Genomic DNA, 25,917 nt, shown 5'->3' with positions numbered 1-25,917 from the left:
TGAATGCTGAATAGCATTGCCTTACTGCTATCTATGCTTGCTCAGCATAGTCTGAAATTCGGGAGGGTGCTCTGTTCGCTGTAGGGTGGATTTTTTTTTTGTCACACCTTATATAACACTGTACATAACATTATTCATGTACTTCAGTTCAAGGAAACTCCAGTAGAGTGATGACTCTACTTACGAGCTACAGGGATCCTGTAGGTTGTTTTTTTCCTGTTTAACTCATCATGCAGCATGCATTCCAGCTTGCTGGTGAGCATAAAGTTGCCTGGTTCCCCTACATGGGAGAAGACATTCTGTTTAGTGATTTCTACTGTTACTAGGCTCTCTAAGTATTTTTCACAGAGGAAGAGAGACTCTACAGAGCCCTAAACTGCCAATTTTCTTTTTCATTCAAGGATCAAATGCTTGTCCTCAATGGGTAGTTGTATGTGGAGAAGGGAGCTGAGGGGGAGAGGAGAGTGAGTATCAGCTGAACTTATTTGCTGTGAATTAAGCATCCAAAATTATACCAAGACTATGTAATCTACTGTCCACTTTAAATTATAAAAGCCATTATTTTTCTAATGCAGTTGATGAGGTGGTAAGGCATTGTCTTGCTAAATTTGCTGGCAATTGCAGAATAATTTCACAGTATAAAAGCACAAATTAGTGGTTGGCACAACAAAATTGATTTGCAAATTGTATAACTCCGCTGAAAAGCTGTATGAGGAATCTTTCTGCCTCCTCCCCCGCCAGTCCTGCAGAACATTTTTTCCATTTCTGCAGTGTGACTTAAATTCTTCGGTTTTGGTATTTGAAGGACTGATGCTGCGTGCAAGAATCTGAGCACAGAAATGTTGCTGTTGGAGGGATATTGTCGCTGAAATTGGAGAGGCGCTGAACTAAAAGAGCTGTGGCAGACTAGGAAGGAGCAGAAGTACTGAACCTTGGATTTGGTAGTGTAGTTTCCACTCCGTGAAAACAGAGCTGTCCCAGAAACTGAACTACTGTTCTGAACAGACTTCACAATGGATCCCCACAGCTTTAAGCTGGCCTGTGTGAAAAGCCTTGTATTTTAAGGGGTATCTCTTATTCATATGCTAAATGAACCGCTTGGCTGTTCAGTAGCTTGAACTCTTCAGAAAACCACAAAGAAATTTAGTTACTGAACCCACTCTGTGCTTAGTGTGGATTTCTGCCGGAAAAAGCCTTGTGTTTGATCTTATCAAAAATAACTATACTAGGTTCAAGTATTCCTTTTACGTTGTCTGAAGACTACGCTGAGTAGAAATTGTGTGGGTGTAAGAAGTCATGGCTGTGTTTGAGTCTTTGTCATTGAAATTGCAGGTCAGGGTAATACCAGGTTTGGTACTTGTGACCCAGACAGAGAAATGGTGTGCTGTGTACGAACTTCTGAAAAGGCTCTTTAATGACTATGTCAACAGCAGGTAGACACTGCTATGTCTTAAATCTTCCAGCAGATAGTACGTCCAGGATAGGGCTTGTTGGAGGCATAGTTTCACCGTAGCTCATCTGACTGGGCCAGAGTTTCTCGGTAGAGGCCTTCTGGAAATCCTTGTCTGGGTCCAGGCGCTATCGCAAAGGAAAACTTTGCCTCTGGGGGACTTACTGGTGCGATGCTGATAATAAGTGGCCTGAGGAAAAGGTTCAGGGTGAAGTGATAGAAGCGGAAGATGAAATTGCTGCCTCCAAAGTTGAGCTGAGCTGAGAGGTAGCCTTGGAGGACGTGCAGAGAAGCACGCTATACAGAAGTTTTGGAAAGATGGAAGTACTGGATGCTTAATAACCCAAATAACTTCTAAATGATGGAGCCTCTCTGAAGGCACTTGACTGTGATCTCCAGTTATACTTCATTTTGCAGGCTTTGAATATCTGGAAATGATGTGTGTGTTGTCTTCATCGCCTCATTTCCCCCCGCCCATGGGGATCTCTTAAAGTCTGTAGCTGAAGGGATTTTGAGAATTTTCCGTTGGTTAGAAACAGTCTTGCACGTTAGGTAAGGACTTTCTATTTGCAGCTAAGCTCTTCAAGGATTACTAAAATGATAGACAAACTATAATTATGCTACAAATACTAATTATTGGAAAAATGTGACAAGTTCTAATTTTAAGACTGCTAAATACTCAAAACTGCTAAATATTTTTTCAAGACAACTTCCAAATAACTTCACTTTTAATTTAAGCAGTCTTATGAAATTGATTACAGTATTTTGGAATGGTATAACTGGTGAGCTTTAATATTTTAAAGTAATTCACAGCTGGAAACCAGTAAAGACGTTTGAATGGGGAGCGATAACTATAATTCCTTAAAGGGAGTACACTTGAGATAAAATATCCCTTGAAGGAGATGTGGCACCTTTTATTTCTAAAGAAGCATGCTTGTGGTAGAACAACTGCTAGTGTCTGACCTTGAGATGGAGCCAGGCCTCAGTGAGCTCTGTGCATCCTTCGCCGGTCCATTCTCTGTCCTGTGCTACTGTAACCCGAGGCATTGCCAGCAGGTAGCTGGAGCTTCAGCAGGTGGTGGTGAGGTGTAGGCAAGTCCTGCCCGCTGATGCCTACGCAAGAAGAAATGAGTGGGTAGAGTAACAACAGGGACACTCTAGGCACTCAGTATCCCAAATACTGAACCTGTTTGCTGCTTTTAAATTGTGCTTTAATGCATTACTAACATTCTGTTTTAAATATTTGGGTTTTCATCTTCGTAATTAAAAGAAGCAGTCTGTGAGAATACAAACCCCATGTAATCCCTGCAACCCAGCAAATGGCACTTTATATCCCCAAACAGGGAATCAATTAGACAGAAATTGATAGCTTATGAGGCTTGTCAAACGTCATCTGTAGCATGAATTGGAATATAAACCACGTGGATTAACGATTCAGTTGCCATAGAAACTTCTTCTGGAATTGGAACTGAAACTTGCTGAAGAACGCAGCCCATAACATTTTGTTAGCTCTGAGCCTTTATATGTGATATTAGCTGTAACAATAGCTGTGTGATGTGATTTCTTTTCTTTTGTCCTCCTAACTTCCCTTAACACTGGAAATGGATCGTTTATGGTTAGCTCTGCAGTTGCTCTGGTTGGCCTAGCTGCTAGGGATCACTCTGTACAACTGATCACTCCAAGTCCTGATGCTGCAGGTATTATGTAGGGAATAATAGGCTGCAATTAAGTCTTTAGTATTTGCATCCAAATGGCTTTGGCAGTCACAGGCCAACTTCAAGCATCTGTGTGTACCTAGCAGTTGTACTCCTATGTGTACTGTTCACTCTTTAAATGCTTTATGTAGCTGAATTCGCCAGCTTCCACAACTTGGCTCCTAAACTGGATCTAGAGTGACTGTCTATGCAATAACAATTAGCTGATTCGAATGGTAGATGGCAGCGTGTGGACCTTCCATTTCTAGGACACTTTTTTAAAGCTTGGTGTCTTCTCATTGCCCTCACCCCTGGGTTTGTTCGGCTCAATGCATCTGCGAATTAGGCACCTATAGCCCTTGAGAGTGACTACCATTATAGTATGCAGAGAGATGCGTTGCTGAAGTCCGCATTTATATGAAATCCGCATTTATATCCACCAGCTGGATCATGGTCAGGGGGATGAAAGGCTGCTCTGCTACTCTCCTGTGGCGTATGCTGTCTGTAGCCAGGTCTTTTGTCTTCAGAGCTGTTAGTCCAATACTTCCTGGGCTGAAGTCACTGGAAATAGAGACCTTGCTGAGCTGCCAGGATACAAAACTGAAAGAACTTTGAAGTGGCTTACTGCAAGAGAGAATGTCAAATCCTTGTTCAGCTGAAAGTGAAAGGATATAAGACAGGAGTTTTGATCCAGCCTTTAAGTGAGCTTGAAGTCAAGCAACAAACATCCTTTGCCATAACTTTGTCCAGAGTTGCTATTTGCAGCAGTTTTGTCCTGCAGAAATCTGAGGCTTGGCATGAGAAGGGAGAGCAAAATCTTTAAATGATGACTAGATGGCCAGGCCTGGCTAATCCAGATAGCTTTTAAAGCCCCTAATTGATTAATAGAAAAGCCTACATTGTTGACCTATTGGTTTGCTTACACTTTAAGCCTGTGGATACCGAGGCGCCCATGGATTAATGAGGTCTCTGTGTAGTGATAGGTAACTGAATCCCTCTTTGGCCTTTACCTTGTTGTTTAAGACATATTTACAAGTGCTTTGTGCTTGACGAAAATATAATGCATAGCTGAACTCATTGCTATTAATCAATGCAGAATCATATTTGAAACTGTACTGTCTTGTGCACCCGGATTCCTCAGTCACACTAAGTTTGATTCCTCCATTTTCAGCATTTTTACAAGTTCTAAGATATCACCTCTTGCTGCCATTTTCAATCTGTTCTTCTTTCAGGACTGTTGTTTAGATTTTAACTATTTCTAAGGGCCGTGATGTGCATTTTGGCTGTTCTTACCTCTTACTGGAAACTGAGACTGGAGTATTATAAAAACATAACTGGTCCATGCAGTCTTGGGCTGTGTGCCAAAATAAAGAAGGTACTTGGGAGGCAGGGGAAGGTAGGGATAACTGGAATGAAAAAGGTCATGTTCTCAGAATAAGTGGCTGTGACTTGGCACAAGTTTGGAAATTGTGTCTGTTTGTGCTAGTGATGAATTTGGCACAAGGCAGTTGCCAGTTCTGTTCAGAATTTAGTTCTGTAGCCCTTCTGAATACCATGTGGAATTCTAATCTTGACCCTGTGAGTCTTGTTTCCTTTATTTTTTTCTGCTAAAGTTGATGGATTAAAAAGGTTGGCTGGCTAGGTCAGAAGGTTTGTAAAATGATGTGTGCATTTAAAGGGGCTGAAATCCTAGACTCCCAGAGTGAATGCAGTTGTAGCAAGAGCCTTTAATAAAGGCGTTGTAAAATTTAAATAATTTAAAAAAATAATTAAAGCTGTAATTAATGGTTGTGGTGGACAGAGTATCAGTGTCTCTTGAGACCATGGTTCCACCTAGGACAAGAATCCAGAGAAGAAATGGGCTCTGCTGTACAAACAATTGGTGCAGTTGGAGCCTTGCAGAAGATTGGCAGTTTGCAGGAGTGGGACACTGACTTAAGTGTATGAAACTGTGTGGTAAATCTCCTTTTAGCATATGCCATCTCACTGTGTCTGTGGATCTGATAACCTGCATAGCAGTAACAGTGAGCACTTGTGCTGCTGGAGGTAGCAAGTCTGGACTAGTTTCTGTTGTGCCGTAGTGCTGCTATATCAACAGAAGAAGATTCAGAGATCTTTATTTGTCTGTGGTTGGGTTTCTCTCCTTTTTTTAAGCTGTTTTATTGACAGCCCAGCTAGTTACTATGCTGTAGAAGGGAAGGTAGTTCCTTCGTGCCTAAAGGCTAGAGAATTGTTTCTAGAGTTTGTTTATACTTGAGGTTTTTAGCAGTAGCGGAGACAGGGATGAGGGAGGGTGTGGGGAATAACATAACTGTAAAAACAAATATAATTGGAGTGACATTTCATAAAATAATGAACTAGACCAATGGAAAACTACAGATAAAGAATGGCAGGAAATGTACACAAAACCTGATTCTGTGGGAATCACTTTCCGTGGCCCTCCCCTTCTGACAGCATGTAAAGGGCTGGAGCCTCAGGTGGTGGTAGTTCTCCCTCAGCGGAGTCAAAAGAGCTGCAGTGATGGCCAGCTTAGGCTCTGACGCAGCCCAGCGGGCTTCCAGCTTGCACTTGGGCATCTCGTAATACTTTTGTTGGTGTAGGACATAAACACGTGCATGGCAGAAATAGGAAAATGCCACAACTTTTTTATCTGCAAGAATAAAGGCTGGCAAACACCTGCAAATCCCCCCCAACCTTTGAATCTTACTTTACTGGTTTTCTATTAGTATTTATCCATGCAAACTTTTGCTTACAAGAACATTCCTAGATAGAGAAGACTGAAATATTTGCAAGCAGTGCTTGGGTGAGTACTTGTGCATGATTCGGTGCGGTCACTGGGATTTGAGTGGTGCAGTGAGCCACATGTCAATACCATATAGGACAGAGGAGTGAACGTGAGTGGTGGTGGTTGATGTGACACAGCTGCGAGCTGGCTGGCGTAAAACTGTCAATCTACTCGTGCTCTTAGGAGTTCGAACAATGAATAAGGAGCACACGTCTAAATTCAAAGTCTGGTCAAATGTTTTTCTACAAAAAAAATATAGTAAATATTTGAAGATTTTCTGTTGTCCTGAGAAATTATTTACGTCAGTTTTCATAGTGTCATAGAATCATAGAAAGTTTTGGGTCGGAAGGGACCCCTAGAGGTCATCTAGTCCAACCCCCCCGCAGCGAGCAGGGACACCACTAACTAGATCAGGTTGCTCTGAGCCCTGTCCAGCCTGATCTTGAATGTTTCCAGGGATGGGGCCTCATGCATGTTTTGCAAAATTTATTAGAACTATGAATTTGTAGAAGAGCACGCTTAAAAATCTGAATAAAAACAATTTTTGCAAATAGATTGATACTCTCATATCTTTCCCAGTGCAGCTGACCACTTTTCAGGAATGGTTCCACTGAATTCAACAGGATCATTTATGCAATAACGAAACTGTAGTCTAATGCTGAGACTTCAGTAAGAGAATGTTTCAAATGCTGTAGCTAAACACAGGTGTGCAACATCAGGTTGAGACAAGTGTTGCAGACATAAGGGGTGTGGATCTGCTGTGATGATTGCATCCCCTATAATTATTACAATTTATAATAAACTCTTGTGGTCCTGTCCATGCTTTTCACACAAAGCCCCTTGTAAGAGTAACATTACAGACCTCCTGCTGCTTTGTCACAGGGCGTTGCTTCCCAGCTTTAGCAGTTGACCTTACGTTCTCTAAAAGCTGGATCTTAAGGAGCACAGACGTCTGTCTTTACTTGGTCATAAAATGTTTGTGCTCAAGAGTGGTGATGCAAAAGTTCTGGGAAGAATCTTTCTTGCCTGCTTCATCGGGATTCCCTGGATCTTGTTTGTTAGCACCTTTTTGCAGCTGTGAATAAGAAGCCTGGAAAGAGGGTCATGTTGTACTCACCTGCAGAGGCAAAAATTATTTCACGAGAAACACCCTGTGAAAAATCAGTCTTTTTGTACAAGTAGGTGTAAATTTACCAGAAGAAAGTATGTGGGAGACTAAAAATTCCGTAGGCTTCCTAAAGTACTGCCTAATGCTCACAGACTGGCAGTCACGTAGCACTTCTACAGTCGTGTTGCTGCATTGCTCCAGCAACTTCAGAGATCCAGCTCTGCCTACCATTTTGCAATGTCGTCCTTCTTGGAGTGATATTGCACAAGTATGGCCAACTGTATAAGTTGATATGAATGTTGCCTAGTAACATCGATGCATGAAATCACTATCAGAATATTCTCTACGAGGTTTACTTGCTTCAGGCTGACTAGACTCAGGGAACACTTGAAATGCATATTCTAGAAATTCGTGACTACATTAATGTGCTTACTCATTCCTTAACTTCTAACGTGAGGTAACACTGAGATGCTGATAATGCTGAGTTTGGCCTCATTATCTACAACATGCTGCTCAGATTGGCTCAGCACTAATAGTCACCATATCATTATCTGTAATAAAGGTAAAATGATGGCCATTTTTAATTGTAGCTTTTATTTGCAAAAGGTGTTCAGTCAGCTGTATCGACGTGTATGTTCCACTGCTGTCTTCTAAATTTGCACAATGCAATAGATGAAATCTTTTTTCTTGTCTTTTGTAATGTTTCAAGTGGCAGCTCCTTTGCCTGTTAAATGTGTTTCTGAGCATTTAAAACATTGAAAAATGATTCAAGATTAAAATCCTAAATACAAACCACCTTAGATCATCAGGTTCCTTTTGTCTAGTAAGCCATGACAATCACCGTGTACCCCAGAATCATCTCTTGAGAAAAAAATTGTCTTAAACATTTTGCCTTCACCAAGTTAAGACCTAGCAAGTCATGTGGAACTGTGTTAAACTACACTTTGGGTAAAGCTTCTAAGCTGGCCATGGTGACTAATTTAAAAAAAGAAGCACAAACCAACTGAAAACCTGTTACTGATCTGATGAAGACACAACTGAGGATTCAAAAGCTTAAGGAGAAATTTGGAAAGGCAAGTGATGACTAAACAAGGTCACTGTATTTAAAAAAAGAAAGCGCAACTGTGACACTACTCTGTCCATGGGGAGATGCAGTCAGTAACATTTCCTAATCTAATGCTGTTATCAGGCACCGAACTTGTCCTGTCTGTAGTCATTCCATATCCTGCACGGGGAATTATGGAGGCAGAGTCTCTGAAATAACCCAGAACTTAGTTGCTATCTTGCTCAAGCAGCTGGATTGTACCTCCTGATAAAAATCCCCAGTTGTTTTTCAGCTATCTGTTGGGGTTCCTAGTAACCACTATTAAAAAATATAATGGTTTGAATATGGCGTTCTCAGTAAGGCTCTGAAATTTTTGGTATTAGGTACAATCTGATGCAATTTGAATAATGAAATATGCTTGGGGTTTATGGTTTTAGCTGAAGTTGGCAGGGTGAAATATCTCGCAAAGGAAAAGCAATCTAGGTTGCTCAGACTAAAGCAGATAGATAGTTGTGGTAAATGGAAGTCAGCAAACTTCAGCTAGAAACGATAGGCAAACTATTAATACTGTGGATAAACGAGCAATTGCAAAATGTGCCTAGAATGCAGTGGGCTCTGTGTAGCTTGACATCCACGTATCAAGACTGACTCTCACTCTAAAGTGTTTGAACAGTTGAGTAATTGTCTTCCCCCTTCTTAACAGCGAGCTGCACGGTGTCCTTGCATTGCAGGCACGGCGCACCGACCCCCTGGAAGACACTGTCAGCATGGGGGGGTGGTGGAAGGTGAACCCCTGAGAGGTTAAACCCTGGATCACGGTATGCCGAAGCAGTGGGGTGGCTTGGCTCTGGTAGATACTTGTTTGCCTAAGCTGATGCTGGCCACGGGAAACCGTGCATTAGTCATCTCATTCAGCTTTGTGGTTTGTCCCTGGCTGCACAGCCTGTGGCCTCCTGCAGATAGAGATGTTCTGCAGTTTGGAGTAGGGGAACTGGGCCTGCGTTTTGGAGACTGCTTACTGTTTCTGTGAGACTTACCTGCACGCCTGGAGTCTTGGCTGTCGGCTGTCAGGAGTGGTTTGTAACCAAAATGCAGACCAGAGGGGTCAGAGTCCTGAAATGAGGAATGCCGTGGCCTGATGTGAGGGCTTGCACGGGGCGGGGGACGCTGTCGCAGCAAGGCAAGCTTGGTGCCTGCCTCAGGCTGCCCTGTAGTTGGCTTTAGACACGCGTTGCGGAGAGGACGTGGTATGCTGTAGTGATAGGCTTCCTTTTTCTGGCTCAGTGGGCGCAGGCTGAACTCTCTGATAAGGGTGCTGAGCTGACTTTTAGCCCTCTCAGGCAATGGATTCTGACTCTCACCCTCACTCAGACCCCTTGGACACGTTTAGCCTGTTAGAACAGGAGATATATTTAAGCTACTGGAGGTAAGGACTTTGCCTGCTGTCACTATGTTTTGCCCACAGCGAATAGCGGTCCTGCACAGAGCATAAATCCATTCTTGTCTTGCCTGCTCTCAAACAAGATCGCCTTTGTTTCACCCTGGAGTGAAGAACCTGGCCCTTTCAAATACCTGGTGGCAACCCGGGCTGTTGCTCTTACCGGTACTTTCAGCATCTTTAGCGCTGTGCGCCACTTTCTAGATGCCATGCACATGGATTTGTTAACGTACCAAAGATGATAAATTTACTTGGGGAACTATTTTCAGCCCACATCACAGTGCTGCTTTTACTTGCTGATGGGCCTCTGCATTTCTTTGCCAACATTCCTGCATGTTTCTGGTTCTTATTTATTTTTCTAATGCTAGTTTCCTCTCATTAATCACTCTGAATCTATACAAAAGTGATTTTCTCATATTACAAGAAATCTCTTGTAACCTTATGTTACTTCCTGAATATATTTTAATATCTTAATTAGGCTACATAATAAATAGCAAAATACACGATTAGATCACTTACTATTTCTGTCTATGGCAAACTAGTATCTGCAAGCTTAACCCTAGAGACTGATTCTGGCTAATCATATTGCGCGTGAATCACGAGTGGCCTCAACGTAAGCAGCTCTGTAATGCCTCAGTCTCTCAGCCCTGGTAGGACTTTTCCCTAGAGGATTCAATGCCTGGTTATTAAGTATGAAAAGACAGCAGTATGTAGGGGAGAGACGTTTGTCATCTCCTTACCGAGCATCAAATGAGCTGGCTAGCTCTGATATTTGGGAACCTGGTCTGGGACTAAAATAAGATTGGGCTTTTCCAGCATGAGGTGACTGAAATACATGAAGCAATCCCTACAGCAGAAATAAGTGTCAGTTAGAATTAAGCGTCATCTATATGTGGGGGTGGGAAGAGGACTGAGACGGGTGATTTCAGAGCAAGTTCCTCCCACGCGGCTTCACCTGGTGAGAACAGGGGTGAGCCTTGCTGCACTGCAGTCATTTTTACACCTCTTCTGTTTCTGAGGACCCAAAAAGTGGTCGGGAAACAAGGGAATGCCTAAAAGGAGGGGGATTATAGGGAAGGAATCTAAGGTGTGCGTAGCCCACTCAGTAAATCTGTGCCAGTCTGTAAGGTTTGGGACAACTTTGTGTTGGGAGGATGGGCACTGGGATTTCAGGAACCAGCCCTTGTTGAAGTGGAAAGCGATTTCTTATGCCAAGTTGCATTTTCTGGTTATTACTCATTCTTCTCTGTTTGAGGTCCATGCAAGCAATTTTGGGGAGTAAAACTACATTGCTTTTAAAATGCATCTTCTTATACCGGGAGAGCAGGTATTTGGAAGGGGGAAGGAGGACTATGGAGGGAAGGATCAGTCTCGCTCCCTGCACAAAGCCTTCAGCACTCTGTTGGGTTGTGCCTGCTGAGCTCTGTGCACAGCTATGGAGTATGCCTCGTACCGGAGCAGAGAATAAACACTTGCAGCAGATTTACTCAGGAGGAGCCTGTCTGCCAAGTGGAGCCCCCTCCCTCCCTGGTTGTGTTTATGCAAGCGTCGTTTAAACGGGGAAAACAAGAGCAGGGCAAACGGATTCCTCGACCCACCCAGCCCTTCTCTCTGCAGCACAGCCACTCCTGCTGTGTGGGATCCATCACATGACAGGGAGATGCTTCTGGGAGCTGTTATTTTAAAATATTGGCAGCACATCGTCAGGTGGGACGGCTCAGTCTCGTATCTTCTTACATTCTCCTACTAGCTACTTTTCCTGTTTTATACGTCCTCTTGCTCTGGCTGTATTAGCTGTAACAACATAATTCTTGTTTGTCCTCTGCGTGACTTTGAATGTGGGTTGTTGTGTGCATGGTGTGCCAAAGAGCAGTCGCCGAATCTGACACTTGTGAGTCTCTGGAACCCCGGTGAGGAACCAGTTTGTTGTCTCCAAATGGCACGGGTGGCTTTTGATGTGGTATTAATGCACCTGCACGGGCCAGAGTCTGTCTGTGCCCAGATGCGTAAAAGGGAAGTGTTATTCCAGATGCAGATCGGCCGTGCGAGGCGTGACAGATGTCACCGTGTGTCCGTGCTCCCCGGTACAGCAGTGTAGCCAGAACTCCAGCCTGACTGCGGGTCCCTGCTGCGCATTTCCCAGCAGCTTGCCCCTGACGCCGAGCCTGGCTGCAGGAGGTCCTGCCTTGCAAGAGCCTGCTCCATCATGAGCCAGCAACCTCCTTCCCTTTGATTGTTTGGGACGGGGGTTGTGTGTGGGGAGAGGGAGTGGCAGAGAAGTGACAAAACATCTGTAAGCCCTCACATTGTGTTTTTTCCACTGCCTTGCTGTTTTGAATAGTAGCTAATGATATTTGCAAAGCTGCTTGCTGTTACGCAGGGTTCTTCCATTCCGGTGAGGGACACCCTTTGCTTCTTGCTGGGTGTTCAGAAACAATGGACCGGCCACAAAAGGATTTTGCTGTAGCAGTTGTTTCTGTTGGCTGGCCTGCTCCCGATAACATCTCCTCCTGCTGTGTACAAAGAGTGCTTGAGCTAAGGGCTTTGATATCTTGTATGGTCAAGGTTTTGTTCTAAAGGGTGTAGTAGTTTATTTTTGGAAGGAACTGAGGAGCGGCCGCATAGCATTGAACTCTCCTATCCTGTTTATCACCTCCAAGCCCAGCCCTGCTCCCCAAATCAGTTTTCAAGATGCGGCACTGTGCTTAGCTACAAGATAAGATTTGGCAGTCAGTTTTCTGCTTTTGGTAAGGTATTAGTTGGCCCAGGAGTTTGAAAATGGAAATTGCTCGGGGATAAACTGCTTAGGCTAGTTCACACCTAGAATGATATCGGACACTAGTGGAGTTCCTTTACAAGTGGATTTGTTCTCTTTTCCCCCATGCGTTGTCTTAAATCTGTTGGAGTGCGATTGCCACAGCCACCATGGAAAGGCTGATGAAGTCAAAGAAGGGCTAATCCACACCTTAGCTGAAAACACTTTTAAAAAACGTCAAATTCTTGAATTTTCTTGTCTTATGTATCCTGTCCTGTCTAGTGTTTTGCTTGTGCCCTTGGCAGAATCCTGCACAGGGCTTTTTCTGCATTGCAGGCAGTGGAAGAGAAGAAACTAGAGGGAAAATTACTACTAGAGAGAGCTGTCTAAGCTAGACGGATGGATACCAGCAACCCTAATTTGCAGAGTCTTGGAGTTCCGAATAATCTAATTTAACTGTCTGAGAAGTGTAATTTTGCTAGACTTCATGTCCTGTGCTCCAGGAGCATGACCAGAACGCTGCACCAGGAACTCCGGTGTGCCTAGATACATCGTTTGTATAGTTTTTCGAATGAATGCTGATAAGCAAAGCTGCAGCAGCCCAGGTGCTTAGATCTGTTGTCTTTGATGAGATGTAAGCCCCTTCTCAAGTGCCCTTCTTGAACTGGTGCCTGACTACTCCAGTGCTTCCCGAGCGGTTGGATCCAAGCCAAGAGAACTGAGAAAACTCCAAGTGAGCAAAGCAGCACAACCTGCCTCAGTTAAGGGCAGGTGTTGAATATTTGTACTGGAGTAATGGGAGGGAGATAAGGAGTACAGAAGACTGTAGTGTGTTCCCTGTTGCTGTAAATGCATCTTTAAAAACATTACCAAAATCCCCTGCCTATCACTTTGACTAGTAAATAGAAATAGGGCAAGCCTTTTTGTTTAGAGTGTCGCCCAGCCTAAGGTAACAGGGCTTCTGTTTGCACCGGCGTACCTACAAATGCTTATCTGCAGGGTTGGAAATGCATCTTCAATTTCTGAAAAAATTCAGGAGAGTTTTAATCATGTTCTGCTTCCCTGCTGCAGAAGACCTTGGCGTATGCATTTGAAATGGTAGTCAAGCGTAGAGCTCTGTGCCAGCCGCTGCAACAGTGAGCAGATGTTACCTAGCAAGGGTCTGGAGTAACTGGAAACCCCAGCTCCCCCCAAGACTTGCATCCTACAAGACTATTTTCTCAGATGTAATTAAGTGCTGAATGCATATGGAAATAGGGTTGGGGACAGGGTTAGGGGTGCAGAGAACACAATAGCTTTCCAGTTTTGTGGCAAACTGTGCTAAACTTGTCCCAGCAAAATTTGTCAGTTTCTACCTTGCTCTAAAAGTTATATGGGTGATTGCTGACCCGTTACTCCAGAAGCTGGGAGCAGAGGAACTGTTGCTGTCCAGGCCTTGCTAGCTTTCCCAGCTGCATTTCCTATAGCAGGAGCTGAGAAAGGAGCAGCTGCAATTGTCTTACTCTGCAGACGGATTCCCTCTCACAGCAGAAATCCCCCGCGGAGTGGATTCATGAGGTTTTAAGCCTGCTTAGTGCAGTGTGTCAGACATGGGACAGCTGTAACAGCTACAGAATCGAGTCTTTTGAAGATAACGCTATGTGGAGACCAGGGGATTTCTGAGAAGTGGTGTTAGGATACCTTTTCTGACGTTCCTCTCCCGTGGATTTCAGTGCGTAGTTCTTGTGCATCCTGTTAGGCACTATGTATGTGGTTTGCAGTTCTCTCTAGTTAGCACAGTTAATCCGTAGCCGCGAGGTTTCTGGGCCTTGTAAGCAGTATCATCTCTGACAGTAATGCTCTACTGTCCCTGAGAAAGCATTTATCCTCCTGAGTACTGCATCAGACTATAACCTCTTCCTGAAACTGTTCATCTAACTGCAAACAGTCGCTTTCAATAACCTAATGTATTGCCTCTGACCGTCTTATTCCTGACAGTGGCATAAGTAGCTATCCACGTCCACTATGTAGGTATTTCACTTTAGACTCTCCTTCCATCAATCTCAGTGATCTCTTCTTTATTAAAAATAAATAATATTGACTGGGTCCATTTCACAAAGAATTAGAGAGATCAGTGGCAGAAACTAAACGCAGAAGCAGTTGCTGTTTCTTCGAGAGATCAGTTTGGCTTGTGAGAAGCCTCTAGCAGTACCCCGACATCCTCGCTATTTGGGTACGGATCTTTGGGCTTAGAAATGTTTAGCAGAAGCTTAATACTAGGTTAACAACAGCTGTAATGAAAACAGAACATGCGTGCGTGTTGGAAAACGTTTGAACAAGTCCGCAGATTCTAGACGACTGGTCAGAGCAACTGAAATGGGTTGTGCCAAGTGCTGCAATTTTATTGTGTGCTTTGAGCGACTAACATTTTAATGAGCGTTTGAGTACACATCAGGTAGATAAAAGTTATTGCCAAATTTCCGTTCCTTTTAATAAAATAAAATACTGTGGCATCTGTCCCAGCCAATACTGCGGTAGTTCCTTTTCCTGCTGCAGGTTGTCTTGTTTGTTGAACAGTATTTGCTTAAGCATAGAAAATTCCTGCGTGTTTCCTCATAGCTTGCTTGGCTTTAAAGCAGTAGTAAAACCTCAGCGCCAGCCACATAGTTACTGTCATAGTAAACTGCAATATGATGCCCACACGTATTCTGGTATTTAATTCCTGTAAGCTTTTGTTATGAAACACTTTGTAATGCAGATCACCACAGGCTGGATCAGAGGTTTCCAAACAGGCTTTTGCTGTGGCAGCACACGTGGCTACAGCCAGCGCGCAGTGGATGGAGTCCTGACGACAGTGCCAGTAGTTACCTGAAACTGTGCTGGCCTTGCACGGTGTTTCTGGGGCCTTCGTTTGATAGATGCTGTGCCAGACCTGGTCCAACTTTGAAGGTCTTTAGGACAGTAATTTTCATCCCATCTCTTGTCCTGTGAACTATGGAAGAGGAACCAGCACAGGGCAAAGGGGCTTGCCTGAAACCAGGCTGCCAGACAGCGACAGCAGGGAGATGCAGTACATGATGGTGGGAGGGTGGCAGTGACTCGCCTCTCCTGCTAGCTTGTCTGCAAGATCTTTTGTGACTGGGAGGGAGCGGATGGGATTGCTACAAGAGCTCTGAGCGCCCATTAGCCAAGCCAGGCAGCTGAAACTGAATGAGGCAGCGCTTGGCTAGCAGACGCCCATCTGGGCTAGCTGGGCAGAAGCACAGAGGAACAGCATAGGCAAGCTCTCAGCACACCCATTTGAAAGAAAAGCAGGTATTGTTGCTCGAGGCTTTATTTTGGGCTGTATCTGTGCTAGCAAAATAGAAAGCCATGTTTCTCTTTTAAAATAGCCCAGCCAGGGCTCCAGGTGTTCTTATCGCCATGGTATCTAACATTATTTTTATATCGGTGTTGCTAGAGGCAACACAGGAAAGATTGCCAGTGGTTTGAAATGTTATCGTTGTGGAGCAGACCCAGGGTCAGCTTTGCTGAGGAAAGCCATTCTCTGCAGCCTCCTGGGACACGCTGCAATAGGAAGAGATCTGGTCTCTGGAATTCCCATAAAAGAGACTTGGCTGACACCTCGTCATCAATGCTAGCAGTCTCACACCGCAGTGATTTACTGCTTTGAGAGCCTCGGGTGGTTTTAAGCTGAGATTGGATATGCTTATTGGCAAAACTGTATAGACACTAGTGGCACAGTTCACGCCATCCATGCTATGATTTTCATTACCGCTGAAGTTGCCTATGCGTGGACAGATTCCTAGAGGATCCATAAATAGCGCAGCTTTCAATGGGACAGAGCTGATTTACGCTCCTGAAGGATTTGGCTCTCTTTGTCTGGAGGACACTGGGCTGTGACGTTTGTCGGAGAGGGGCTCTCTGCCTGCGGCAGCTGTGTTGGCTGGAGCACTAGAAGCGAAGCAGTCACTTAGTAAGCCCTTGAGTGCAAGGAGCTTTCACTAAGAGGAAAACCCTGAATTTGCCAGACCAGTACCGTCCGATCAGACGCGCTCTGCCCTTCGCTGTGCAGCCTGCCCCCCAGCACCGATGCTGCTGCATCCACGTCGCACCGGTGGGGCACTGGCTCGAGAGAGAAGTCTCTTTCCTCTGCTGGCTCTGAAACAGATTGCTGGGGTTCATTTGAATGCTGCTGCTCTCATCAGCGTTGTGAAAGTCCAAGAAACTTGTAACAAAGGCACTTTTGCAAAGTGTGGTTTTTGGGTTTTTTTTCCCCTCCGTAACCAGCAGTTGGAGAACTAGTTTTCTTGTTAGGTGTTGTGCTACGCATGGTTCAGCACAGAGCAAACAGATTGGTGCTCAGTCTGCTCTTTGTTACAATTACTTTTCAAGCGAGTTTGTGCTTATTGCAAGAAGCCGTGTGTGAGAGACGACAGCTAAAAACAATTACTCTTTCACCTGTACAGTCCAGTCTTTAGGAGTGTTTGGAATAGAAAAGCATGTTCATAACGACCCCCTTCTCCTGAAACAAGACTTTATTTTAGATATTTATCTTTCCCACTTCTATGGTCCACGGTCTTTATGTAGCAATTATCTGAGTGAAAGCTAGAGAGACGCTAGTGTGTGTCTAGGAGTTGGGGGGGGGGTGTGGTAGTAGGTGGCTTTGCCTTTGCTACACAACTGTAACACTGATTTGAAACGTGAGTAGATGAAAATGGGTCAGCACTAGAGCTTTCTAGCTTCTTCTCCGCACTCGCCAGAAATCACAAGGTGGTTCTGTGAGACATACACTCCGCTTTCTGGTCAGGTGGCATTTCTGGGACAACTTTGATGTTCTCCCTATGCTGCAGCTGTGTGCGAGGTGACCTGAAGGCTGTGCCGGGGAGACCCTGCACCACCAGCCAGGGCTCTCCGTGCTGCCTGCAGCGACAACACGAACAGGAATGATTTCCTGAAGTACCTTTTAGCAGCTGCCTTGAAAGAGAAGAATCTGTGAACAGATTACTCTGTGAGATCGATCTCTATCCAGAGAGGGGTAGAAAGATGAACTATCTGCCCAAGCATTGCAACGGAGGAGTAAATCTCGACCTGCTTACGCGGAGGCAGAAGCAGAGTCGGGGAAGAGCCTTTTCTGTGGGCATCCAAGAGGCAGTGGCAGATCAGCTTCATTTCCCCATTCCGTGTTTGCTGTGCTGAACCCATCCTTGGTGTGCTTGAAGTCTCTGTACTTATGTAGTCAGGGAGACCAAAATATTGTTGAGCTCAACTAAGTAAGTCGTCTTTGTCAGAGAAACTAAAAAAATAAATCAGAGAAATTGCTGAAGATGGCTCCACTGATGTCAGAGTTGGAGAAAAAAAGCAGCCAACATTTGAATGAATCCTCACCCTGATACGTTTAAATTGAAATCTATACAACTTAAAAGCTGTTTTAAAAAATGCTGCATATTGCAGACACTCAGCACTTGGGAGGAAAAAAGTACAGGCCCAAGAAAATTTCAACTGGGCACCTGCAATCAGCAATCACTTGAAACAATTGTTACTCTGTTTGCTGCTGTTCTCTCTAGTCTTACTGCTTCTCCTTAAATAGTGCAGCTCTGTTCTCAGCTTCTATACTACTGCGTTCCTAATGTCATGTAAAAACTGCTGCAGGACATGTTTCTACCTCACCACATTTAATTTATTTGACATTTACATCACTGAGGTGCTTGATTGGTACATTCAGAGTGTCAGTTTTAAATAAACATCTTTCATTTTAATACTTGGTAGAAAGCTGCAACTTTTACAAAAGACTTCATTCACCGACGCTGGGTTTTGGAAACTACAGCCACGGAATGATCCTGGTATACAGTTGTTGAAGAAGAGAGCCTGATACCCGTAATGCTTTTTGCAAAATAAAGCTGTAATCCCATGTGGTTCCAGTTTACACTCTGCCCGCACGCGCTGACCTGCAGCTCAGACGAATGGGAGCCTGCGTGTTGTGAGGCTATTGCTCAGAGCTCCAGAGATACTTGTTGCAGCTCTGCTCCTCACTGATTGCCTTTGAGTAAGCTTCATGGGTCTCTTCGATGGAGAATAAACATACCAGCACTCCAATCAACACTGCCAAAGTTGACCAAAACTGCATGAACTGTCCCAGCATCTTTGCCCACTCCAGCAAGAGAATTTTCATGTCTTTACAGAAATTGCATCATTCGTGGAAAGGAGAAGACTGAATAATTTTGGTTTGCTTTTGTGCCACTGATATATGATTTGGGATACTAATTTGGATGCAGAGAAGGACAAACTTACTGACCCAGAAGGTAGAGTACATCTAGTATTCAAATTCAAGAGAGTTACAAATTATCTTCTTACACAATTATTTTGTTAGTGGACATTTCCATTTTATTTAAATTTCCATTGGATAATAACTGTAGTGTAGAAATATGGTGATGTACAGAGAATTTGGTTTAAAAATATGCATTTTAGGAACTAAAGCAGCAATACTTTCAAAATTAATAATAGTTTTCTGATTTACTGATGAGCATTAACAGAATAGGAGAGAACAGAAAGATGAATTATTAGTGTAGTCTTACCTGTCCTGTTTAGTGTTTCTAACAACGTAAATGCTACTGTCATCACGCTGCGTAACACCTCCTGCTAAATGTGGTTCTGCCTCTGGCAGCCCCACCTTTCCATGGCCGAGCAGCTTTGGATAAACACACACTTGGCAGCTTTTATGTCCTGACCTTTTCACGAAGGAATAGAACTGGTTTGCCAAGGCTCTTAGATGGCTTTAGTTTCCTCTCCCATGTCAGGGATAGACCAAGAAAGTGGCATTGGAATTTTGTAAGCTTTCAGCAAGAGTTAGATCAGGATTTTGTAGACTTTATGAACTGTGGCTTTAGCTGCTTTTTGGTCCCAGTAAGAGAAACTTGCTCTCCAGTGATTGCTGGATTTTGCAGCCTACAGTTGGGAAAAGGGTTAGCCAGGTCCAAACTCCTGTCTGACACAAACTCGAAATAGCTAACATTTAGATTTACTCCGTGGATACGTGGATTCCATTAGAAGTTTTGGCTTTGTTCAGCTGATGCATGAACCTTGCACAGCATCTGTGAAGTGCTCAATGCCAGTTTGGAGACGCCAAGTGGAACAGGGATCTCCACGTTCCCCTGCCTTCCTGCTCTGTGCCCGGAGCGTGTGACACCCTCCCGGGGAGCTCCCACTCCCAGCAGACCGGTGCAGCGATCCGTAACTCATCTCCTGCGTTAAAAGCGCTGGAGTTAGGGCTGGTCATTGAGTAACAACACCAGGTCCCTGCTAGTGGAAGGGTCCTGCTTACCAGGTCGCTAATGGTTCGGCGCTCTCTGTGCTTAGAGTTTGTTGTTTGTGTTGGAGTTTTTCAGGTGTTGGGGTACAGTGTATATATTTCAAGCACAGTGAGCTCGTTTGAAGTTTCTCTTTGAACAGTAATGCTCCGCTCAGGCTCCAACAGTTGCTTTCTGAAGTCAGAGACGTGCCCAGAAGCGGACTCTTTGTCTTGCAAAGAAAGAGCTGGCTCTGTAGGTCAGTGTCATAGGGAGACAAGTCAGTGAGTGGCTCCTAAAACTGTAATGTTTTACGCTTGGATGCTTGCCCTCAATACATGGTACTAAGGAAGGTGTGAAATTTCTCCTTGCCTTCCTAGAAATCTAAGGAAATCAATGAATATTTCTGGGTTTTTTTTTCCCCCTCTCCTTTTTCTCCACTGATGTAGAGAGAAATTGAGTTATGGTTTGCTAGATCTTTGATAATACTTGAATGGTCTTTGCAAGTGTTCCCTCCTGTTGGTCACTCCCAGATGCAAATGAAATGCATGGTCTCTGTCAGGACCTAAATAGGCTGGGATCCAAGCTTGCAAATTTGTCCTAGAATGATGCTTTTTGGGAACGTCAGCTCCTCAGACGGTAGGTTCTTGGGAACAAACTTTTTCAGTGAACAGCTTCTGGCAAGAACAAATTTGATGAAGTAGTCTGAACATGTCCATGCCTTACCCAAGACAGTATTATTCTCTCTAGTTATGTTAGTAGTAAGTAAATGGCATATTCAAAGGTTTGTGTCAGTGGGTCAGAGAAGGTTAATGTGCTGGGAATGATGGAGTGTTTCTGTCAAAGACTTAGGAAGCAGACCTCACCAGAAGCTTGTCTGTTTTTTCTCAACTGTATCAGTTAATTTAGGAAGAGATATTACCTTTGCCTACAAAACTTGCCCTGAAGGATTTTACTAGTAACATAACTGCTAGCTAAGATTCAGTAAGAACTACCCAAAAATGGCATTAGTGAAAGATACTATCAGTTTAAGCAGGGATACAAAGTATTAAATTCTGTTGTATCAGATTGATTTCCTGTGCACGTTGTTTCTTAATGATATACTAATGTGCTTGGCTTTTCACCACTCTTCCAGTGCAAGTTCTTACTGTTTTCAGAACATGGGTGTTCGTTATTTCTCCAAGTGGAAAAAACCCAACAAGTTTGTCGAGGTAGTATAAGCTAGACAGTTACAGCCGAACCAAATATCATGCTTCATTAGAAAAAATACCAGCTTTGGTACTTACACCAAAGCCACAGGAGCAGTTTCTTTTTCTTTGCTAAGACTTTAACCACTGTTTAATGCAATACTTCATCTCCTGTGCCTCTGCTTTATTCTACCAATATTTACCTCCTTATTTGTCTGCATTTTTCCACTCAGGCACCTTCGTTTGTAAACGGGAGGAATTTGTCTGCCAAGCTTCAGCTACCCCCTAACTGTCCTCCAACAGCCTCTCCAAGGCCTGTCTGCTGCACTGTCTACGAATCACTGTCACCTGGCAGCCCTGAAGCTGGAGGCCATCTGTGACCATGGACACTGCTGATTTATGTGAGCACACCCATTGCCGTTGTTATTCATGCCACCTTCTTCCACACATTTTTCCCTTAGTCACTCAATTTCTGGTCCTGGGAACATGCAGGGCAAGGAGTCTGGGGTAGGAACTGCCTAAAATAATGACTATGAAGTGCAAAATAGATATAGAGCTGTCTGAAAATTATGTTGACAGATAATAATATGTTTGGAGTGCTTGTTTGTCGAAACAAGATTGCATCAAATGTATTACAGAAGTGGAAATATCTACCAAAATATGTAGGCCAGAATCACTGACCCAGCCAAGGACTGGAAGGACTTTGGTGACTTAAATCACTCACAGACTTCAAAGCCAGACAAGCCTTCATCTAACTCAGGGTAACCTTGAAGCTTTTCTGAATGTTCTTCTCTTTCAGCACTCTTGGGGTCCACCAGAGCTCTGACATTTTTGGGGACATACGCTCTTTCACGTGGCTAAACCCCCCCACGCTGGTGGCTGAGAATGGGGTGCGGTGTGACGGAGATTTTCCTGGCAGATCTGTCCCCTGTGGGACTCCTCTGTCCCAGAGACTTCTTAAGGGACACAGCAGGAAAGCTTTATGGCTGCCACGTGTCTCTGGAAAGGGGCCAAACACTCACCCTTTTAGAAACTATATTAAGGCAAGATAGGAAAATATGTAAGTGGGAAGCACGTAAATCTGTGTAGAGAAAGCTTGTGTTGTAAATCAGAAAACACATTGTTTGGGAAAACCTGTGTCTAGCAAGCGTAAAACTAATCTAGTGGTAGTTCAGACATTTTCAAGGAGCACGCTATACTCACCAGCAGGGGCCCGATCCTGCCATCACTGAGGCAGCAGTAGTGCTGACACAGTTAGGACAGAATTCCCAAGCTTGTGAGCGAAGTTTATTTCTTTTTTGTGGCTGTAGATGACATGCAATGTCTACACTGCCCCAGTCCTGCCCTTTCTACATCTTCGCATGCCGCAGCAGCAATTCGAGGTGACGTTGGAGAGAGCTGGCTTATCTATGCACAAAGCTGTGCTGCAGAATCAGCCTGGCCGTTTTGATTTATTTTTCAAAGCTCTTCTGCATGGTTTCTGTCTTGATTTTCTTGTCAACATGATTTAGTGCAAGTCTCGGGGGATGCCTTGTGCATTATATGAAACTGGTGTTATTGTTGTCGGAGCAGACTCAGGCAAAGAGCTTCTGTTTGTGGAACTGTTTTATGTTTCATGCATTAATAATGTCAAACTTCTGAAGGAAAATCTGCTGGAACAATCTAAAGCTGCCTTTGCAGAGCAATCTTTTCTCTCTTCCTTGTAGTCTTAATTTTTCTTCATTCCTTGCTTCCTTTGGTGAACTGTTTTTGGTTTGACACTTGGCTGATTAATAGCTTCATGTCAGTGCTCTAATTTGAGCCTGATTTGCTCACAAGGTGCTGGGTACGTTCGGTGACTCAGTGGGAGTGGCTGCTCTTCAGCACTTTTGCAAACCAGGATGCTTACTTCAATGCCTTAGTATGGGTTCAGGAGCCTGATTTAGGCTCCTATTTTTATAAACCAGAGTAATGACATCCAAGTGTATAAACTGATGTGTTCTTTGACTAATCACAGCTAGTATTTTTAAAGAAGATGAAGTCATTTAGCCAATTTTTAGTGGGATTTGGGTGTCTGGTGCCCTGAGCTTCTCTGACAATCCTGTCCTGTCCCTTTTGCTCAGCGTAACTCCGGGCCAGGAGGAATTTCTTTCTCCTCTGTATCAGCTTTGCTGAGTATGTGTTTGGTTGTTCTGCTTGCTTGAAACTGCCATGCCAGCTTAATCTGGGACTTGGTGAATGCCTGCAAATGTGGGGACAGTCAAGGTGCGTGGATTACTGTAACTCTGATTTCAGTATTTGAGTGTACTGAATGTGTTTGGGGCTGTAAAGGGCAAACAAGGAGCTAACAACGTTAAGGTCTCTATGTTAGGCATTTCTCCAGAAGGTCCTGTGAATCTTTGGTCCTCCTGAATCTCTCTTGTTGCATAAATTGACCCAATGAACATGTCAGATCCTGAAACTTAGCAAGCTTCTGCAGGTGGTGTCTGAAGTGAGCTGCAAAACAAGGCATCCTTTGATAGGCGTATGAATTTGTATAAGCATAGGAGGAACTGCTCACATAAATCCTGGTGCTGCCACAGTGATTTATTACACGTGCAAACCTCTGAACATCAAAATGGAACTGTAGCAGTGCTGGCTAACGGCTGGACCTGGAATGAATGAATACTATATCATAATTCACAAAAGGAGTTCTGCTCATGTCACAGAACCAGAGCGCAGCGTGTGAGTGTTTTATCACCCTCGCAGTGACCTGAGAGTATATAAACAACTATGTAGTGTACACTGCTGTTCTACCCGTTGTCCTATGCATTACGACATTGTTTCTGTGGCATCATACTCAGATTTACCTAATGAATGCAGTCCAGGTGCTACTGGGGTGAGAGATATCTGGTAGTACTAATTCATGCTTTAACAGGATAAATCTTTCAAAAATAATGTATATATGATTTTTTAAAATTGCCTCCCCAGAGCTCTGTGCAATGGACTAGCTGGTAAGTCAATACAGCTATTTCCCCTGGCCTGCAGCTTCTGACCGTGTGTTTTGCCCTGTCACCCAGAGCTTCCCGCTTTTCTTGGCTGTCACTCAGACCGCTCCCTCGTCAGAGTGGACCAAACCTGCACTGTGCCCCAGAAGCCGACGTGCATCTGTTCTGCCGAGAAGTTGGGACACTGACGGCTCTCAGCCTGGGGAGTGTCTTTTCGAAGAATACCCTGCCCCACGTTTATAGCTGGGCAGTCAGTATGAAAGCAATGTTGTCACCCAGAGGAGGAGAAAGTGCTCACTAATGAAAATAAGACCCCCATGCAGCACTGTTCTCTGCCGGTTACATTTTCAAAGTGGTGGTTCATTGGAGTGGCTGCAGCCTACCCTGGCTGAGAGGCAATGAATGTCTAACTGGAAAAGGAACAGCTTTTGCCTCTTACCTCAAAAACTGGTAAATGAAATACCATTGACTACCACAACTCTTTGAATATGTTGAAGGAGCCAAAGAGCTAAAAACACACAGATAATTGCAAATGCTAGTAGAAAAAAAAATTCAAAAGCAGGTATTACTTCTGCCATTTCCTTTGACAGTCTTCTTTAATATCATCTTCCCTATCTGAAATGACCGATGCACATGGCCAGATGAATCGAAGCCTCCCAGTTGAGCATTAGGAAGGCTGCACAAGGTGGGTGAAATACACTCGAACTCTGGAACTGAATGCCTCCGACTCAGGGACTGGATAGCCTCATCCCTCATATCATGGCCAGGAGCAGAGACAGTGAAGTGGTGTAGGCTGTGATGTACTGAGCAGCTTACCTGCAATACGTATTCCTCATACATGTTGCTGTCATCTATAGAGATCTTCAGGCAGGAAAATAGTGGAAACCCAAGTTGTGCTTGCTTGTTTCAGGTTAGTTGTGGTTTTGCTCCTTCAGAAAGCAGCCTGCTTCAGAAAGGTTAATGGTTCCATCTCTCCTGAGAGCCATCCGTGCATTGGATGAGATGGGTGACCGAATGATGCCTTGTGCCCCTATCCCAGAGAAAATTATGGAATCAACAGGACATTACCCAGTGTTTTATACTTGTTCTGATGAGTGTTTTATACTTGTTCCTTCTGAGGAAGGAGGGATGTTTCAAGAACCTTTCCTTCTGTTTTGAGGGAGCCCAGAGACTGGTCAGAGCACTTACTGGTCCCTGGAGTAAAGGCTGTAGGACTGATTGCTTCTTTCCAGTTCCCATGTTTTTTCTGTGGGCTGGGGCAGCTGGGTGGAATGGCAGTGCCACAGGGCTGCGCTGCACTGCTAGCAGCGTGGCAAGCAAAGTCAGCGATGTGAAAATTCATCTTTTGCCCCATCCATACACACAGATAAACATAACGCTTGCCAATAACTGGAGCAGGGGCATGGCAGGAGGAGAAAGACCATGGTCAAGACAACTTGAAGATGGCTGATCTTCAGCCTTTTGACCTAAGCTAATACGGCCTTTTGTCCTATGGCATCCTGAGCACTTTCAGAGCCCCTAGCCTGACACTGGAGAAAGGGCCAGTTCTCAAGTATGAACACAAAAGTAAGCCCAAGTCCTACTTATCTGGTCAGCTGTGACATTCGTATCACAGCGCACATTTCTGTGCACACCTCGGCGTTCCTGTACATACATCTCACCTGCACTTTGTAGATATTTGTAGGTGAAAGGTGCAGTCTGCAAAGTAACATCACAGAGCTCTACAGGTTAACACAAGGGGTACTATTTTTCTTACTCTGCCCTTATTACTTTATCAACTGCTCTCTGAAGCTCCAATAGCCTAGTAGTCCTGCTGCCAGTTTGAGAACTGCCAGGAAGCTGATGCTTTTACTGTGATCTTTCCAGATATGATATTCTTCATTTTTATTGCATTATAAATCTCGGTCATAATGTGTTTCTAATTGGTTTTCTCAGGCTTGTAGGAGTAGGCACTATCTCTTCGTTTACCCTCACGTTTAGTTGTGAATGCATTATCACGCTCGAGGGATGCTTTCTTCTCTGTTCTGTGCCCCTTTTAAAGCTCCCCCCACAACTCAGGCAGTTTGTCTGCTTCTCAGCCCCCGTTAATCATTGCCATGTGTGCCTCATTTTGCAGCCCATACTCTGGGCCACTTGTGGCTGTGGAGCAAATGTGGTGGACACACATGGGTTGCTGGTCATACTTCACAGAGTGAGCAGACCACACACAGGCATGACCTCCAAA

At 44.2% G+C, this 25,917-nt stretch overlaps 1 protein-coding gene across 2 annotated transcripts in view; it reads left to right on the top strand.

The window, feature by feature from the left end:
• Positions 1 to 25,917, top strand: part of SORBS1 (sorbin and SH3 domain containing 1) — a 217,855-nt gene that overhangs the window by 6,930 nt on the left and 185,008 nt on the right. For both annotated transcript variants that reach the window (XM_075422804.1, XM_075422797.1), the window contains exon 2: positions 20,961 to 21,128. The gene's annotated coding sequence lies outside the window, so the exon portion shown is untranslated. The remainder of the gene's footprint in view (positions 1 to 20,960; positions 21,129 to 25,917) is intronic.

Source organism: Opisthocomus hoazin, chromosome 6 (genome assembly GCF_030867145.1).
Source record: "Opisthocomus hoazin isolate bOpiHoa1 chromosome 6, bOpiHoa1.hap1, whole genome shotgun sequence".
NCBI classification, from domain to species: Eukaryota; Metazoa; Chordata; class Aves; order Opisthocomiformes; family Opisthocomidae; genus Opisthocomus; species Opisthocomus hoazin.
Note: the sequence above shows the minus strand (reverse complement) of the source record. Positions and strands in the feature narration are given on the sequence as shown.